Genomic DNA, 21,271 nt, shown 5'->3' on the forward strand with positions numbered 1-21,271 from the left:
AAATGGATTGAGGCAGTACCTCTCATCAATATCATAGGAAAACAAATTGCTGCATTTATCTTGAACTACATCATATGTCGCTATGGCATACCCATGACTATTATCACTGATAATGGGTGACCATTCAAAAATCAGAATGTACAGGAGCTATGTGAGAAATTCAAAATCCAACACAGATTTTCCACACCCTACTATCCACAAGGGAATGGGCAAGCAGAAGCATCAAACAAAACTATTTTGAAAATCCTCAAAAAGATAGTGAATGATGCTAACAAAGATTGGCCTATTCAATTGAACCCTGCTTTATGGGCCTATCATACTAGTAACTGCACACTAATAGGTGCCACACCTTTCTCTCTTGTTTATGGATCAGAAGCAATATTGCCAATAGAAGTAGAGATACCTTCTCTATGAGTATCATTAAAAGGCCTTATCCCAGATGAAGAACAATGAGTATCTAGATTGCAAGAGTTAGAATTGATCCATGAATGAAGACAAATCATTTAAAGGTATATCAACAAAGAATGTGTTGCAGTTATAATCACAAGGTAAAACCAAGAGCATTTAAAGTTGGGGAACTAGTACTAAAGGAAAATCCACACAACCAGTCAGATAGAGAAAAGAAAGGGAAGTTTGAACCAAACTGGTTAGGTCCGTTTGTGGTCACAATAGTATTTGGGTCAAGAGCATATCAGCTATCAACACAGGACGAAGATCAGCTCGAAGAACCTATTAATAGCATGCATCTAAAGAAGTTTTATGTCTGAAAAAACAAAAAATCCAAAAATAGTAAAAAGCAGAAAATCCAAAATAGTGAAAAAATAGAAAATCCAAAAACTTTGAAAACAATGAAAATAAACAAAAAAATCAAAGATGAGAAAAAATGCAATAAAAACAGATGGTGAAAACTTGGTAAACAGGCGCTATCTGTCAGCTAGCTCTTCGATCTATTAGTTTATGCATCCTTTCGGTTGCATTCATTTTTCACCAATGTTGTTCATATCCGTAATAAGTCCTTGTACATACGCAGGCATCATAACTGGTTTCTCACCATGGTTTAGATCATTGGGTATATCATAATGAATTTGTTTCTAAGCTTGGGGCAAAATACTACACTTGGTTGGGGGCAAAAATTTTGATCATTTTGAGCTTAGTCAAATAGGTAGAACAATAGTTGACAATACTTGTCAAGCAAAAAATGAGACACATCCAATGTTGAACATGAGATCAAATTGTCAACCATCAAACCATCAAATATCAGTTTAAACATGACGAATACATATCAATGGATGATATATTTTGACTAAGGATTTTAACACTTTGACAATAATGGTTCACCTATTTTTTTTTGCTATCATGATTTATGAGCGACTCCAAGATGTCTTTGACTAGAGGAACAAGAAGGAACACGATATTTTTCTTATCTACTGTCTGTAAATTAGTCGTTAATATGTGCAAAGTTGTCTAAGGACATGATCATCAAAGTATCATGGAAGACATTTCTGATTTACGTATAGAAATGGTTAATACTGCTTGTTTTATGCAAGCAACACTCAGGTCATCTTTGTTCAATTATACCTTGATGCTTGTGCTATATTGCAATATCAAAATCCAGGTAAGTAGTGCTCAGGTCATCATGGTTCAATTATACCATCAATGTTTGTACTCACTTCCCACATTCTAAAAATCTCAATGATGAGAAAATGCAATAACCCAATGACTGGTCCGATTGTAGCTTTGCATTTGCATTTAGCTTGAATTTCATTCTTGCATGGGATCACAAAAGCTCATATTATCCAAGGTCAAATCTATCGCAAGAATCATCAATGTATCATCATAGGTGTATACACAATCAGACCGATAACTCATCTCTCTATAGATATTATCAACCCCAAAGAGAATCTTGATCTACCCCCTCAAATATATCAACATCAACATATCTGAATCTTCCTACAACTGGATATAAAAAAAATGTCAGTTCTTTATCCAATCAATTGATCGCATTTGATTTATTCTATCATGTCTTATACAGGATGTATCTTTCTTGGAACCTACATTCTGATCAAGTCTTATACAGGATATATCATTTTTGAAACCAGACGCTTTGATCATCTTTGTCTTATACAAGAGACGTCATTCCTGAAACTAGACTAAATCTTGATCTTATCAATCTAATCAACCAATCTTTATCAATCATCACACCTAGAACCACATCATAGTGATCGAAGAACTCACACTTTCATCAATCAATTTGCAAAAATCAAATAATCTATCGGGAAATCAATTTCACAAAGATCCAAACACTCCGAAGGTCAATTATCTCAATTGATCTTTGGAGGGGGCATCATCATACCACAATTTATCAATCAATGTATGGGGCATCCTATCAAACCAATATCATCATCAAAATAAGATAATTCTTTGAATCAACGCATCATCACACCTCGCTTCAAAGAGGGAAAAAATGTATACACCTAGCAATGATCTGAATTTTAATTAATTGAATAAGCAATTATTTAATTAATCCCCCTTCCTAATTTAATTGAATTCATTAGCAATTTGATTAAAATATCCCATTCACCTACTTATTAATAAATCTAAGGATTTATTTAATAGGTTCATCTCAATAGTCCCCTTTGATTAATTAATTTCCCCCCCATTTAATTCATTTCTTCTAATCCTCTAATTAATTAAAACAAATCAGTTAATGAGTTGTTGAAAGTTAATTAGCCTTTTCCTATTATTTGAATTTTTAAATTAAAATTACCCTTATGCCCCCTAAGTTCTAACCACCGAACCTAACCATCCCCTAACCTAACCCATTGCACCTAACCTTGGGTTTAAATAACCCTATCCTATATTTCACATCCTAACCTCCTTATCCTAACCTCCTATGGTGTGGATATTCTCCCCTTGAGACACATGGCACTTTGGCCACATATCTCCTCTCTTGGACACTTGCCCTCTCATGAGTAAGTCTCCTTGACACTTGTCACCACAGAGATGACAAGTGTCTCTTCCTCCAACCTCTTCTCCAACCTCCTCCAATTTCACCCTTGATATCTTCAGACTCAATCTTGACTGTTGATTGCTACCACCTCGCCCCTGGCCTTGGAAATCCTATAAATATCGCCCACTTTGGAGCACAAAGGATCGCATCTCATATCATCTTATGCATTGTTACTATAGGCATATCCATTTTAGAATATCATTTGAGCATTGTTATTATAGGCAATTGTATCTTAGATCTAGTTTAATTTGATCATTTTCTAGCATAATTGTGGAATCTTGTAGCTTAATCTATCTCTTTTCTAGCTTAATTGCAACTTCATCATAGATTAATCATGCATATCATTAGCTTAATTAGACTCTTGGATCAATTTAGCGTAATTAATCTCATCTAGTTTGAATATCATCATTTCAAATCCTCTATCTAGGTGTAGTCAAGTCACTAGGATTGCTTATCCAGATCTAAGAGAAAATCCATACTCGCATCTCTTAGGAGTTGATAGGTTGCTTTTTCATGGTTTATCTTTCATTTGATTTCAATTTACTAACCATGCTTGTAATGATCTATTGACTGTTTGTGTTGCAAGTGTAGATACCCTACTTCACACACAAGACACCGGTTTCTTTACTACTTCATTACCAATTGCTATTGACATCAATGACAACACTTCCAAATAAACTTCTTCAATGCAATCTTCATGCAATGCTAACAATGACTATATTGGTAGAAGTTTGATGATGACATGATCAGTTATTTTTGTTGTCATTGATGGCAACCTATGTCAATTAATGTTTGATGATGGTTACAGATGAACTTTGATGTCTGACTTGTTGGATATGTAATTTGGTCTACCGGATTTAGAATTTGTAAGTATGACAGATTTATCAGTAGGACTGAGAATTAGGACTTCAACTGGTAAAAGAAAAGATTTTGATGGAATCGGTAAATCGGTGATGGTTTGAGACATAAGCTTTTATGATGGATTTGTGTATGTGACCGAAACCACATCCTATTTTGATTACTGGAAGGCATGTTTTGAATTTTTGATGGAGTTGCGCTAAGGTTTTAGTAGGGTTTTAGAACTTGTGATGAATTCACTCAACCAGTAATGATTTTTGATATGACGGTTGTAGACACATAAATCTATCCACTAAATTAAATAAATATTTAATATTTATTTGATACACTAATACTCCTCTATTAATTAAATCCACATTTAATCAATTCATTCAACCCCATTTTGCTATTTTAATTAAATAAATTTATTCAAATTAAAAATCCCTATCTATAACTGAGTTATTAAATAAATCTAATTTATTTAATTTCCCTCATTCCTCTCATTTAAATAAATCAACATTTATTTAAGAACACAAATTAAATTCCTCTTTTAAATAAATCAATATTTATTTAAAATCCCACCCCACTTGCATTTTCCTACAAATGCAAGTTGCACAAATAAATAGATTTTATTCCTAAATAAAATCCTATTTTCTCTCACCCACCAAACCCACTTGCCTCCTAAACCCTTTTTAGATTCTTCTAATCCATTCCAATTTAGACTAATTCATCTCCTAATTATTGTCACATTCCTAAGCAAAGAGAAGTCACTTCTCAAAGCCTCCAAAGTCTTTGAAATGCATTAAAGGTGTTATGTCCTCAACAAGTTAACCCTCAAAGTCTTCGAAACCATTTAATGCTCTTTTAGTTAACCATTAATGGTTAACTCAACTCACCCACATGGTTAGATGTTTTTCTCTCTAACTCAACCCTCATCTAACCCAAGGGTCTCATCAAGCATTCATGGCTTTAACCTTGGTTATCTCCATTAACTTTTGCACAAGAGTTTATCCATTGGATAAAAGCATTACCCTTGGATAAAAGTTTTATGTACTAACTCAAGCCTAACCAAAACCTCCTAGGGTAACCTTCATGTCATCTTAGGCATTTAATGCTTCTTCCCTCTCCTCTCAAGCCACCTCATGTTGCCACCTTCCATCATGGGATTGGGTTGAAATCCATCACATGGATCACAAAACCATTCAATCAACATTTTTCCATATATAAGGACCTCATTCCTCATGAGTATTGGGAAGCATTTTGCATTGTTATTATACTAAGATTCACATAGACATTAATTAGGAGCTTTCTCATAGAAAATCATTTACACTTGCATAAGCATTTGTTTTAAATTTTTACAAACATCTTGAATCTTCATATGACATCCATGGATAGTGCTAAAAGCTGAGAGCTACACTCATTTGGGCCTTGGAGAGGAGAGGAACAAGGGAGGAACATCTATGAGCTTCTTTGGGAGCATCTCGGGGAGTCTTCTTTCTCTCTTTCATTTATGTATGCTCTTTATTGTTTTCTTTATATCTCTCTTGATTTGCATCTTAAGGTTTTTGAGTTCATTTGTATTTAGTTTTGGTTGGAATTAATCTACTAACGTTTGAACTTGTGTTTGTTTCTTTTGCCTTGCATCATTTGGTGAACCCGACGTGAATTGAACACACAACTTTCTGATACCTTTTTTGTTGTTGTGATTTTCTATAATTTTCATGCACAAGTTGTGCTTTAGTGCTTTTGTTCCATATTTTGGCACCTTTGTCAGACAGTTTTAGCGCTTTCGCGAGGGTTTTAGCGCTTTTACACATTAATCATCGCCTTTGCATTGATATAGTGCTTTTGTTCTCTCTGTCTGTCAGTTTTGATTCTGTCTAACTTATTTATTATAGCGCTTTTGTTAATATATCGACATTGTTGTCCTAATTAGTGCTTAGGTTTTCTCACAGAGTAGCGCTTTTGTTCCAGAGAGTTCAAAATTGTAACCGAAAAATTAAATTTAGGCTTGTGGAAGCCCACATAAGATTTTGGATTTTAGTAACTTCTTTATTTGCAGGTTTTTAAGAATTTCTTGCAGGGTGGAGTTAAATTTAAGATTTTGATTTCTTTTAGCTTCTTTTTCAAAAATTGTTTAAAAAGAATTAATATTTCCTTTTTTTTTGGTAAAAAGAACCTCACAATTTAGTTTTGGTTCTTTAAAACATATTGAAACTTGTCTTTTTGGGCTTAAAAATAATATCATTTGCAAAGCTAAAATTAACAACAACTTTAACATTTCTTTTTGCAAATTAGATTCACACTTCAAAATTTGGGTTATAAAAGAACAATCAATTTGTCCATTTACTTACAAAGCGATTTACTTTCAAGCAAACGTGCTTTCATTTCATTGACCAAGATTTCCATTCCTAGTTAAACAAACAAATTGCTTTGTGGGATTAAAAAAACACCATATATGTTGGAGCGACATCTGCAAATAGCAAATAGATCACATTGCAATAAAAAAAAAGCTTAAAAAGAATAGGTGTCTTTTGTGTTTGGCATGCTTGTGCAAATCTATAGAGTGGTCCCAGTTCTAACACACACTATCCTCTCCCTTGGCTCTCATTGTCCTAGGTGTTAAGATTCCCACAGATACTGAGAGTGGGGGGGGGGGGGGGGGGCGGCTGAATCAGTATCTAACCGGTAGATAGAATTTCTTAACTTAAAACATGTAGAGCATATTATAATAGTTTACCGGTATGCAAAAAATAATGCAATAATCAGAAATAAAAGCAACCACATAAGAAACACACCATAACACAATATTTTAACAAGGAAAACCAGTGTGGGAAAAACCTCGGTGGGATTTGTGACCCACAATATTCACTTACTAGCCAATAAGATAATATTACTTACAAGAGGGGCCTGCACATGCAAGAAGGCCAAGTGCCTAGAGCTCACTGCTTAAATGGAAAGTCTCACTGACTTACAATGTGGATTATCAAAATCCAATAACTTGTACTACTTTACAATAGCATCTTCAATGCCAGATTCAGTACCGGTTTCTGCTCTGTTCTTTACATATACCCCTTAACCTATATTTCACATAAATAGGTCTGCCTAATAATTTTTCTTATCCATATGCCTTATTACAAAATGTCCTACAATGACTTCTTATATATAAAACAAAATCCAATAACTTGTACTACTTTACAATAGCATCTTCAATGTTATCAAGTCGGCTTACAAAGTTTTTCAATAATAAACAAAATATAATATATCAAAAATCCTATCGGCCTCTGTGCCGGTATGCTTCCTTTCTCTATGCCGGTGTAGAGTGTGTTCTGCTTATGCTGGTGTAATGCCTTGCCGGTGCCATAGGATTGTATGGTTTCCATCAATGATAAAACCTTCAATCACCTACAATGTCTCATTGGAGTGTGCATATGCCAACAATCTCCCCCTTTGGCATTGATGGCAACACTCATGAGAAAATTTCAAAAGTGTATCCAAAAATTGTGATCCAAAAACTGTTTCCAAAAATGTGTTACCAAAAACATATAAGAGCTCCCCCTGAGTAGATGATTCTTCTGCCAGTTATTTTCTCATACTACTACTCCCCCTTTGGCATCAATGACAAAGGTTGTCAAGATGTCAATAGAGTTGTAGTTTCCTGCTCTACCCTTGTAGCTGGTTAGTTACCAATTGAAAAAGATTTGCCAAAATCAAGTTTATACTCTCCAAAAACTTCTTACTATCCTTTATTGCTGCCTCTATTCTGTGAACTGTACCAATGAGGTGCTGCATATACTCTGTCGGTGTTCTCTATCCCTGTACTAATGTCTCAGATATGTCCTTCCTCAAGGATGCTAGATAGGCTAGTCTTGGACTCAGTCTTAACCTTAAAATTTTTGCCTTATCCACTATTCTCTCCTTTTCTCTTCCCAACTTTAGTAATTCATCCTCAAAATTTGTTATTTGCTGTTCAAAAACTGATAGTGTATCTGGTGAGTTAACAAAATTGTCTGCAAGTTTATTGATTTCATACTGTATCTTACTTATCTTCTTATCTATGTCTACTGTCAAAAAGTTTGTCTTGCAAGTAGCTTTGTACAGAGTTTTTAACTCCTTCAAAGAGTTGCAAAGTTCCAGTAGAAGTGTGTCAAATTCTCTGGTACACTTCTTTATTTGATCCTCAAAGAATTTTTGTTTTTCAATTTCCATTTTATCCTTCAATGCCTCTTCCTTTACTTACTCAATTGTCACTATGTTTTCATTGATGTATTTGGACAAAATTTCAATTCGACTCAATGAGTCCTTATTGTCTATGTTACAGTTAGGAGCTAGCCTCTTCAAAATTGGTATGGTTTCATCTATAACCTTATAAGCTTGTGAGCTGCAATCTATTATCCTCTTAATTGAATCTAGGAGTACTTCAGTCACATTAGTTGATTTGTAGCCTGCTGATGAGGAACCTACATTCTGAATACCGTCAGTTGTGGAAGTAACCAATCTTGTATTGACCTCTAGTAGGTCTATTTGTGTTTGCATTTCCTTAAGAAATCATTTATCTACTTCTCCAATTGCTGGTTTCATTGTTTCCACATGAATCTGTTCCTGTTCCTATTTCAGAGCCTGTTGCTCTGTCTGTTTCTTTGATTGTTGCCCTGTCTCAGTCTAAGTCTGTGTCTCTACCTGTTCTCCTGTGTTATCATCTGCCAGTTTCTTTTGTGTGTTATCAATTTTCTCAGCTGCCGGTGGCTCACTAGCCATTTCAGTCTTACCAGTTTTATCTTTGTCTACCACAATGTTGATCTTTTGTGTATCAACATCCACTGTATATAAGACTTCAGGATTAGGATTGACATCCTCTACATCCATACTTTCAACTGCCGGTTGATCTTCTGTAGTTGTTGTTACTGGTGGAGTAATCAAAGGAGGTGGGGGTAAGTTGTCTTTAACTTTGATACTAGGTGGTCCACCAACTTTACCTTTACCCTTGTCTCTTTCCTTCTAGTATACCTTTATTGGTTTGGGGTTCCTGTATTCTTCCTGTTTTTCTTTTTTTACTAGGAAAATATCCCATGCATTTTCTGTGTCCTCTTTTACTTCATTGACTCTTTCAACCATTAATGCAATGTGTCGGTGTGCAGTAGAAAATACTGACCTATTGGCTTCAACAATTAAATCATCCATTTCTTTAGGTGAGTTCACTAGGTACACAACAAGTATCTTTTCTATCTTGATTTTCTTGTCAAGTTCTACTACTGCTTGTCTTCTTGCTTCCAGTCTCCTAAACAATTCTTCAGGTAATTCATCTACTACTTCCAATAAAAACTTCTTATACATGTCCATGTGCAGTATAACACTGTTTTCTACTTGTTCTTTTTCATCTGTAGTAAAAGTATCATACAATTTCTTTACATTCTTTAGTTTTCCTTCCTCTGTAATTTCATTTAACAATTTGTCAAGAGGGGCCATGTCTTGTTGAGTCCTCTTCTTCTTCTTAGGTGTCAGCTTTTTCTTTGGTGTAGTCTTCTTAACCGGAGATCTCACTGCTTGTTGTTTCTGTCTTGTTCTCCTAGGTGAGGGTGTGGTTGCCGGTGAGGGATCTCTTTTCCTTACAACTCTTTTGAAAGTTGCTCGCATGTCATTCTCTGAAGAAGTTGCTACCAATGATATGTGAGTTTCAGGCTGTAATTTTGCTAACTCATCCTCAGTGATGCTGGTTTTCTTGAGTACATCTTCTTTAATAGCCTTTGCTTGCCTACATCCTCTTCTCACGGTTGCATCAACTTTATTTACTATCTTTCTAGATTGAATTTCACTTTCAATCATTTCAGCATTGCCAAATATTTCTTCCTTTGGTTCCTTGGGTGCTTCCAGAAGGGCTTTAGCATATGTTTCAATAAAAAGGTCATTTGTCTCATAACCCATCTCTGTTACCCAAACTGTCTTAGGGATGACTGCTTCCATCTAGATCTCATCCTTTTTAATCACAAAACATATTTCCTTTTTGTGTTTGTTCACAATTTCTTGTGACAGTCTAATTCTTTTCTTCATTTTGACCTTAAGTGCTTAAAAATAGTCTTGGATATTCTGTTCCTTATCTTCTCCCATATTGTTGAATAGTTCTGTTAGCTGTTTACCTACCGGTATATCAAATCCAAGTTCTTTGTAGCCTATACCGGGAACCTGTTTGGTTATATGTAGCATCAAGCATACTAGCAGATTTCCAAACCTAAAAGTTCCTTTCTTATCCTTCTTAATCTTGCTTAGGTTGTCAATTAACTCATCCTTCAACCACTCACATGCATCAATTTTTACATTATCTGTGATCATGTCATAAGCACTCTTAATGCACAACCTTGAAATTGAATTGAGTTTGTTTGCATGAGTTTCCTTATACCCTAATATCATACTGATAAACCTTACATTGATGTCGGTTACATCATTGACTCTTAAGGACCTTTTATCAGATGTAGCACCAGTTAGCTTAGTAACTAGGTCATTTGAGACCTTCTTGGTTTTGTCTGGCCTTTTACCGGTTGAGGGTAACCCTGTCACCGCTTTGACAGATTCCTTGGTAATTTTATGAATTGCATCTAACCAGAAACATTCTCCATGTACCCTGCTTAAGACTATCCTAATCACATCCTTGGGAAATTCAGGAATGCTAAGGATCTCTGTAAATCCTAGGGTTTCAACAATTTTATGTTCATCTTTTACATTACCGGATTCGTCACATATGATAGATTTAAACATGGTTTTAATCTCTTCATCTCCTAATTCCTCTATGTTGCAATGGATGTATATTCTGGGGTCTTCAGCATAAACAACTCCTTTTGGAGTTTGGGAAAAAGAACCTATATTGCCATCTTTCTTTGCTACTTCGGGAACTAATTGAAATACAGGCCTAGGGCATTTTATAACCTCGACTACAGTAGGGTTTGCTATATATTCAAGTGCAGAGGTGGATGCCATGGTGATAAATACCTTTTTCTGCCTTAGGATGGATGAATACTGAAATCCTTTGCTTCTTCACTTTGAAATGCCTTTGCTCTGGAGATTTTGTGCTCTTTGGGTGTTTGAATTCGTAGTGAAGTGAAATGGAGCTAAAATCACAAATTTATAATGTTTATTTTACCATCTACCACATTTAATGCATGCCGGTTAAGTAATCACTTAACATGTCTGCCGGTATATAAGTATCTTTCAACTTGTCATCTTTAACCGAGGGAATAATAGCACATGTGTCATTAGATTGCCAAAACCCTCTAAGAAACTTTCTTCAATTTGATGAAGAACTTCCTGCCTGTGAAGCACTACTATGTCTTGCCGGTGGAGTAATACTATGTTCTACCGGTGGGGTGTTGATTGGTTCTACCGATGGAGGAGTATTCCCAACATTTAGATCTGCTTTTCTAATCCATTGTTTTGAGAATTCTTGTTTTACCTCTTCAATTTTTTCTTTCCCTTTCAAGCTAGCACTTTTGTTATCTGCCGATGATCTTTTACTTCTGCAGAATTTTGCAATATGCCCAATCTTGTTACAAGCATAACAAGTCACATTATTTTTCTGAATAGCTTTACCATATCCTATGCCGGTTTGTGTTCTGCATTGATTAGATAAGTGCCCAAATCTTCCACAAACATAACATCTTACATTCATTCTGCAATTTTCAGAGTTATGACCAACTTTATTGCATTTTGAACATTGACTGGTGGGTGTGTTGATGTTTTGATAATTTTTATATCTACATTGATTTTCTCTATGACCATACTTATTACAGTTAAAGCATTTGCCATTGAATTTATAAGCATTTGGTTGTCTTACCAGTTTGCTGTGATCTTGTGTGTTTGCAGTACTGGAGCTTTCACCAACTTCAAAGCCTAAACAATTATTGTCACCATTTGGTTTCTGATTCTTTATCATATCATTAAGTTCTTCTGAGCTTTTCTTGAATTTCTCCTTGTGTTGATTTGCAGTAGCCAATTCTCTTTCCAAGATTTCTTTCTGTCTCATGAGTTCATTTGAGTCATTTTGTGTATGCAATAGATCTGTTTTCAATAAGTCATTTTCATAACCAAGTCTTGTATTTGTATTTTTAGCATCATTCAGTCTTCTAGTCAATTCCTCTTCATTCTTTTTCCTTTCTTCAATTTCTTTGCAAAATCTCATAGTCATATCCTGCATCTCATTCTTTGTTGCCATGTTCTCTTGCTTCAACTTGTTTATTGTATCATTAAGAGTTTCTTTTTCATCATTTTCACTCTGCATCTTTTCACAAAGTTATCTTCTCTTGTTCCTTGCAATGGTAAAATTCTCTTGAAGTGCTTGAATGATATCCTGAGCTACCTTTAGATCATCTTCAAGTTTGATGTTTTTCAATTTTTCTGTATCATAGTCTGAGAGAGCTGCTTCAAGTTGTTTCATCAGATTTTCCATCTCTACTGGTGTCAAGATCTTCCTCAAGCTGTTAGGCTTCTAAAAATAGAGGACCAGGCTCTGATACCAATTGTTAGGACTCCCACAGATACTGAGGGGCGGGAAGGGTGGGGGGGTGAATCAACATCTAACCGGTAGATAGAATTTCTTAACTTAAAACATGTAGAGCATATTATAATAGTGTACCGGTATGCAAGAAATAATGCAATAATTAGAAATGAAAGCAACCACATAATAAACACACCATAACACAATATTTTAATGAGGAAACCCAGTGTGGGAAAAACCTTGGTGGGATTTGTGACACACAATATTCACTTACTAGTCAATAAGAGAATATTACTTACATGAGGGGCCTGCACATGTAGGAAGGCCAAGTGCCTAGAGCTCAGTGCTCAAATGGAAAGTCTCACTAACTTACAATGTGGATTATACAAATCCAATAACTTGTACTGCTTTACTATATCATCTTCAATGCCAGATTCAGCACCGGTTTCTACTCTGTTCTTTACATATACCCCTTAACCTATATTTCACATAAATAGGTCTACCTAATCATTTTTCTTATCCATATGCCTTATTACAAAATGTCCTACAATGACTTCTTATATATATAAGTCATTTTACAATGATATCAAGTTGGCTTACAAAGTTTTTCAATAATAAATAAAATATAATATATCAAAAATCCTGTCGGCCTCTATGCCGGTGCTGGTGTTCAGAGTGCCGGTGTAATTCCTTGCCAGTGCCATAGGATTGTAAGGTTTCCATCAATGACAAAACCTTCAATCACCTACAATGTCTCATTGGAGTGTGCATATGCCAACACTAGGTGCAAGAGAAAAGTGTTAATAACGCTCTAATTTTTTATTTTTAAGAGAGACTTGCCAAGAGACACATCACTCTTAGGATGACCTTGCGCGGTAAATCCTTTGAGCCACTATAGAAATCAGGTGAGAGCGAAAGTTGTAGCCTTGGGTGTAGTTGTTACAATGTAACTTGTCGAAAGGACATATGGGCCCCACTGTGAGTTACAAGGATATTAAGTGAGTCACTACAGAATGAACTTACGTCCAAAGACATTGAACATTAGTAGACACCTCTTATTTTAGAAGCCCACCCATTCTATTGATTGAGGATATTTATGAAAAGTTCAGTGCAAGAGCGTTGATGGTTTTGCTCACCATACATATTTCCTTAAGTGGAAATAGGGCTTTTTGAAAGGCTACTTGTAGCTTGATGAAAGTAGTGACTCCCCCATCATAGGGATCATATATCTGTTATGCTCATGCAAGAATTAGTATATCACATCCTTACCTGCCACAGTGGGATACATAAGGTATGTAGTACCAAAGTCAGAAAAATATGAAGTTGTGGGTTGAAAATATTGCAACTAGACATTACCTTAGGGATAAAAAGTGTTTGGGTTGTCTTCGTCTTGTTTCAGACTAGTAAATATTTGGGTTGACTTTATTCCTGGGAACATACATACATTTATAAGGGTCAAAAAAGTTCATGATTGGGTTGATTTAGACCCACATCTGTTGTGCCTTTATTGAAAAGGGGCAAGACTATGTGATTGTGTGTTTGACATATTTTATTGACAAAGGATTCCAAACAATTGAAACAAAGTATCCATCCAACAAATCTACATCAACATTGATCATTTTATATGACCATCACTCATATCTTGAGAAAAATAAGTCTTCATCAAAAGACTAAGTTAAAGAAGAGAGAACTTGGTTCAAGGGCCCTTATCAAGAAAATAAAATTTCTCTATATCAATAGACAACTCTTTCTATCACATAGAGTATTCTTCCATCATATGAGCTTGCACCTTCAGGGCAAATCCAATGAATTTGGTAAAGAGCCTTTGAGAAATAGAGCTTTCACTCAATATAGAGCTTTTGATTATCGAAAGAACAAAGGGGGCAAGATCAATCTTGATTTCTTTCCTAAAGTTTGTATCACATACAACAAAGTTCGAGAGGAACCACCAACCCCTATAAGAGAAGAAGAAGTAGAAACCCCCTTCATAATGGAAGAGTTTTATTGAGACACATATCCTATCCACTTTCACATCCAAACATCACAAATTCACTCAACTCTCAAACACAAATAGGTCTTGTCCTTAGTCCTTTCAGATATTACTTAAATAAACCAACAAATCACTTTTACGGTGCCTCTACATCTAGGATCAATCATTCTAAGAGGCATTTCTACACATCTAGATAGGTTAAAACTAGTTTATGAGTGCATCCTCTCATTACTAGGTAGCTTGGATTATAACACATCTCAAACCTTTCTATACCTTATCACATCAAATTGTTGAAAACACAAAAGCAATTCACAAAGAACTCTGTTGACATCCAACCTTCAGTATTAGAAATCTATCTTCCAACAAATATTTCAAAAAAAATAAATAAATTTGTCTTCCATCAACCATTTCATCACCGCCTTATCGTCATTTTCACATCAACTTTTAAAACATGGATCAAACAGGAGCAAAGAAAAATTGACAACCAGAAATTGAAGAGGAGGACGAAAACATCAACGAATTTCATGAGGCCTTTGGAGGAGGCACTAATGATGAAGATCCCAACACTCTAGCTCCAGAAGAATTAGAAAGAGCACAAAATAATCCAAAATTCAACATACTCTTTGATAGAATTCTTGGAAACAATGCCAATGCTCATTTCTTGAGACTCGCTCAAGAGGGTGCCAAAATTCCCTCCAATTTTGATACAACACAATTATGACAAACATCCAAGAAACATAGCCATCATGATGGTGGAGGAGGTAGAGATTGCTTCCACTATGACCCTAATCATCAAGGGAATCCTCCACCTCCTCCTCCTTCAAAAATAGACATGTTGTGGCAACAAGTAGAAAATCTCGTCCAACAACCGAACAGTGGTGTGAAGACCAATCAATTCTCACCTAACGACATTTTCCCATATCCATTTGATAGGAAAATGCTTATGCCACCTTTTCCATGAGGGTTAACACCCAAATTTAAAAAATATAAAGGCAAAGGAGATCCTCGAGACCATGTCCGATAATTTCACTCCGCTTGCTTAGAGGTGGCCTATGAGGACACACATCTGATGTGCCTCTTTCCTCAAAGTTTGGGAGGCACAACCACCTAATGGTTTTCATGATTTTCTGGTGGTATTAGAACATTTAAAGAATTGGTCCAAAAATTTATCGCTCATTATGCACACAACATAGAATGTGACATCACCATGGTAGATTTGTGAAACACAAAACAAAAACCAAGGGAGTTGTTCTCAACTTTCCTACAATGGTGGAGACAATTGTCTAGCAGACGCTCCCTTCATCTACCCGAGCAAGAATTAGTAGAAATTTTCATTTCTAACTTAAATGATGAAATGGAATTTCATTTGGACATGAAGGGCACATAATCCTTTGAAGAAATGATAACTCAAGGGCTCAAATGTGAAAGAGCCCTCATTAAAAAGGCACTTATCAAAACTTATAATGAACATAAAGATGGTCCTCATCCACACTATAATAGAGACAAACCAAAATTTTGGAACAAAAACAAGAATGTTGTCAATGAAGGGATAGTAGATGCAAGAACAGTAAAAATTGCACAACCCATGGTTAGGTTTGTAGGACAAAATCCCCCTCCTAACAACAACACCAACAATAATCCACAAAATCAAGGACACAATACACAACAAGAGGAACCAAAGCAAAATCATCAAAACTACAAGCCAAAGTGCGCATATACGCCCTTAGGGGAATGTATCGAAACAATCTTACACCAATTAATATCCTCCAATCTTGTGACCTTACCAAAAACATCCAATTATGAGCCTCAAGTCAAGCCTCCATGGTGGCGAGATCACGAACATTGTGAATTTCACTAAGGAAGAGGGCATAAAATAATCAATTGCCATCGGCTAATAGATCTTGTTCAGGATCCTATCGATAGAGTAGAAATAGAAATTGAGGGACATGATCCAAAAACATCCAATTATGATCACTAATGTTCAAAAATACACTTTTATCACATGATCAAAGGGGTCCTTCAACCTTAGGGAAAAACACAGATACCACAACCAATTACACACAAGATGCATACAATTATACTGTGAATCACCTTTATGGTGTGGATGAGAAAGTTGCAACTCTTACCATAAAAGATAAAAATCCTACATGCAACATTGTTATGCATTGTAGCAAGATTACTATTCGAGGGGAACCACCAAGAATGACACCCCTCCCCAAACAATATAATCTTGTAGAGCAATTGGATAAGATGCTAGCCCTCATCTCCATATTAGAGATTTTACACTTATTCCCCTCACATAAAACAATCTTGGACCAAACTCTCCAAGAAGCATTTGTCCCTGCCAACCTCAAGATAGATCAGTTTCAAGCCATGGTTGGTAGTCTAAAGTCATCACCATGTCTCACTTTTACTGAAAGTGACAACACATCCTTCCAACAATCCCATAATGCCTCCCTCAATATTGAAGGGTTCATAAACCAACATAGAATCAAGCAAGTCTTGATTGACAATGGAGTCGGCTTAGACATGCATCTTGCAGTTAGTCACAACATTGGGTTATGCAGTAGAATCAGTGGATGTTAGCAAGAAGATAACCATTAAAGCATATGATGATGTAGAACATTCTTTTAGAGGAGCTGTTATATTACCCATCAGGGTTGGGCCAGTGGTGAAGAATATAGTTTCCCAATTTCTAGACCTTCCTTTGCCATACAATCTTTTGTTAGGGAGACCTTGGATACATGCCATGCAAGCAGTCCCATCTACCTATCACCAATCTATCAGGTTTCCACACAATGGGGTAGAAATTAAAATCCTCAGTGATGATAATCTATTTGCATATTGTAATAATATTCACCATCGGCTAGACATCACCATACCTAGCAACAGGGAAGCTATCACTTCCTCATCATATGTTAACCCAACCTCTCTTTCTAGCTTAACAAACCCTACACCAAAATAGGAGAAATTAAAAATGAAAATGGCAGAGGAATGTCCTGGTGAATATAATCTTAGCCAACTCTTTTGTGTTGGGTAGTTACTTACATCCCCTAAGACTCATGGAAAACCCCAAGGTTTACTTCAATCACCACTGGCCAAAAGAACTTGCACTTTGGCACAATTCACCCTTGGTAAAAGTCAAGAGGAGGAAACAATAGATGAAGACCTGGCAGAATGGATCTACATAGACCCTCTCAACAAAGAAAGCCCAAAGGCTCAACTCCCCACTAACAAATATGTAAAAGGATTCACTATAATGCAAAGAATGGGCTATGATGGCCTTAGTGCTCTGGCACCTTGTAAGAAAGGATGAAAAGAGCCCTTACAACCTAAGTTGAATATGTTCCTAAGCTTCGATTCAAAGGAAAACCCAGCAAATCTGTGTATCAACCAATTAATCCAAGGATGCAATTCTTGACTATATCTGAAACACTAGCAACACCCTCAACCCCACCTCCTATAGTACATAAGTCATTAACTAATGCACCATTCAATTCAAAAGACATCCCAACTTGGTACAGTAATCGGATGCTAGAGAGTGATTCTGAGACAGACTCGCATGAGTGGGAATGGGATTCAGTGCATTTAAATAGTTCAGACAAGGAAGAAACATCACCTCAACCACCTCATAAGGATATACTAGTTTATGGAGAGGCATGGATTAAAACTTTTTGGGTTCTTGAGCTAGAATAAACTTCCACAGGCCCTACGTCAAAACCTGCGCCCGAATGTGACAAGGAGAGTACCATCAATGAACTTCACACGTCCATATTAAGCCTCATTGATGCCTCCTATGAACTCAACTTAATTGGTGAATTAATGCCTATCATTCATCTCAAACTCATTGAATGGAACTAGCCAAATCCCCCATGCCTTGACCATTTCCAAAATGATGAGGCACTCATAGACTTTCTAGAATTATGGGATAACATACCAAGTGGAGATCATAAAGTTGGGTTTTCCATTGAACTTAACAGTGCAACATACTTTGGGGTAGATGCCAAACCTTTCAGCTACAAAAATATTACAATAAAGCATGGATCTTCTAGTGAAAACCACACGGTGGCACTTTTTGATCCCAAAAGAGTAAAAACAAAGAGTGTATGCAGATGTGAAAACCTCTCCAAGGTGCCTGAGGATGAAAGGTTTGACATCCTCCCCTTTATTATGAATCAGGAGAGATCAACCATCCTGATAGAAGAAACAAAATAATTCGATGTGGGGAGCCCTGAAACTTGTCACAAAATACATTTGGCATCTTTATTAACTCTTGAAGAGGAGCCAAAATTTGTGGGATTCTTCCTGTCTCACAATGAAATGGTTACTGCATGATTAGTATTCAATAAACACAAAAATCATTAAAATGAGATATCAAGGAAGATTTGAACAAGAACACCATGAAAACAAAATAAAACATAGATATACTCATGAAGCTCCCATTGCAAGTAGCTCTTCCTTGTCCTCCTTGCCTCCATGAACTTTGCTAGCTCTAAAGTTTGACAAATGGAGAGTTGGAGAGAGATGAGTGAATGTGGATTGCTCTCCTTGTGCTCAACAAGGTAAGTGGATTGATGGATTATTGGATTATTGGATCTGAGTGATGGATTAAGAATGGATGTATTTGAAAGAGGAATATGAAGAAAATGAGAGGAGAATTGAGTAGCATGAGGATGCATGAGAAGTGGATCCCTTTTGAAGAGAATTGGCTCCAATTTATAGATTAGAGGAGGCCAATGGAGGGTCAAGATTGATTTGATTATGAAGGGTTGAGTTTGATTTTAGATAGAAGGAATGGATCAAGGGTGCCTTGGGAAAGTAAACAGGAATATAAAATTCCTTTGGAAAAAGGGGGGAGAAATTTGAATTTCAAATTGAGGAATTAAAAATTCCAAAATAAGGATGCATTGAGGGATTCAATGAAATTTGAATTTCTTTGAGAGGCTCAATGTTGATGTGACATGAGTGGGAATTAAAAATTGAGGGATAATGATAATCATGATTATGAGAGATTCTAGAAGAATTAATTAGGTTGAGTGGGATTAGGAAAAAGTGATTTGTAGGAATCGCATGACTGGGTTAATTAATTAGAATTAATTAACTGAGTGAGTTTAGAGGAAATGATTATTGAGAGGACTTTAGAAGAATAGGGGAATAATTAATTTATTTGATAAATTAATTATTGGACTATAGTGACATGATTAATTAAATTAGATTTAATTGATTCTGAGAGGAATAAGGATAACACAATTAAGTTAATTAATTATGTTGATAGTCTTAAATTAATTAAATATTAATTTTAGGTGTCTACATTTTGCCCCTCTTTCATATAGTGTTGTGAAATGATGTTATATCAAAGAAGAATAAAATATAGTGGAAGAAAAGGATAAGGACTAGTAGCATGATGCCCCAGTCACAAGATGAGGAAGAATGATAATGAGGAAGGATGACGAGGAAGTAGTGGTATGCCCCCTTGAGAGGACATGTGGGTTTTAAGAACATGGGTGTGTTCTCGAAAGGATTTAGAAGAATAAGTGATAAAAGGATGAAGATAATGAAAGAGGGAAGTAGGATGAGTTGGAGTGTTGTGAATGAAATGAGAGAAAGAAATGATAAATGGATTGGATTTCTTGTTGAGCAAGTATAGAGAGCAAACCTAGATTTGATATTACCATGGATAGTCTACACCACTGATTATAAGAACTAGGATGATATGAAAATATGAGGCGTGGACTAACGCTCAGTCAAATAGGAATGCCTTGCACACAATCATGCAAGTGTTGATAAACACTAATGCAGGGTTGTCGGTTCATACAAGGAAGACCTTCAAGTACACCATGCCATGAAAACTATGCCCCATTAAACACAAGCCAAGACATACCAAGATATAGGATGATCAAGGCAATCCTGAAGAAGTGTAGTCCTAAGACACAAGATGAAAAACAAAGCCAAAAGATCAAACATGCAGACAACATGCACATGACCAACTGACATCTCTTGCCAAGAGTAGGACATGGATTTGGATAAACTGCCGGCCTAGGGAAGGATGCATCCTGATGGGCAGGGTGATGGATTGATTGATGGATGACAAAAGACAAGTTGAATGCATGAGGTCTGCAAATGAGAGGATTTTCAGTTAGATTTGATTAGTAGAGTATGGATGGGTGCTTGGATTAGGCACAAGTTAGTGCGAGGTCAGGTAGATGGGAAAAGCTCAGTCTGATGGATTGGATAGGATTGTAAGAAGGATAACTGATTAGATAGGATGAAAAGGGAGATGGATGATTGAATAGGATTGGATTAAGGATGGGATTAATGATTGGATTGAATTGAATTGGATTGAATTGGATTGGATTGAATAGGATTAGATTGGAAATTGGATAGGATGGGGTGGATTAGTGGATAGGATTTGATTGAATGGAACCAATGACAAGGGAGAACCAAGGATTGGTAAGAGGATATATGGATGGAAGGAGGGAGTTATTGTTTGGATAGGAGATAGGTGGATGAAGTGGATGGATATGGATAAGATATGGAGGAATAAAGGATGGAGGGTAGGGTGATGGAGACCCAAGGAATATGCTGCAAAGGAGTGCAATGCCCCATAATAGAGGTGGTGGATAAATATGTATGAGGTTGAATGAAGGATAATGTGTAATGGATATGGATGGTAGAGGATTAAGGCTTGAGTGCTCCAAAGCATGCATGCATATACATTGTTTTGCCTCTTTATATGATCAAGATGAAAGATAGGAATGGAGGATTTATTTTGATAGAATGAGGGATATGAGATGGAGGATATGGATAGGATAGTCAAGATCAAAGATAGGAAAGGAGAATGGATTTGGATATGATTTAGATGGATGGGAGGATTGTGTGGATGAAGCTTGCCCCCAAGTGTAGAGTGCAAGAGGATGAGGGGATTACACATGAAGCTTGTTTGCCAAGTTTT

This window comes from Cryptomeria japonica, chromosome 7 (genome assembly GCF_030272615.1).
Source record: "Cryptomeria japonica chromosome 7, Sugi_1.0, whole genome shotgun sequence".
NCBI lineage: Eukaryota > Viridiplantae > Streptophyta > Pinopsida > Cupressales > Cupressaceae > Cryptomeria > Cryptomeria japonica.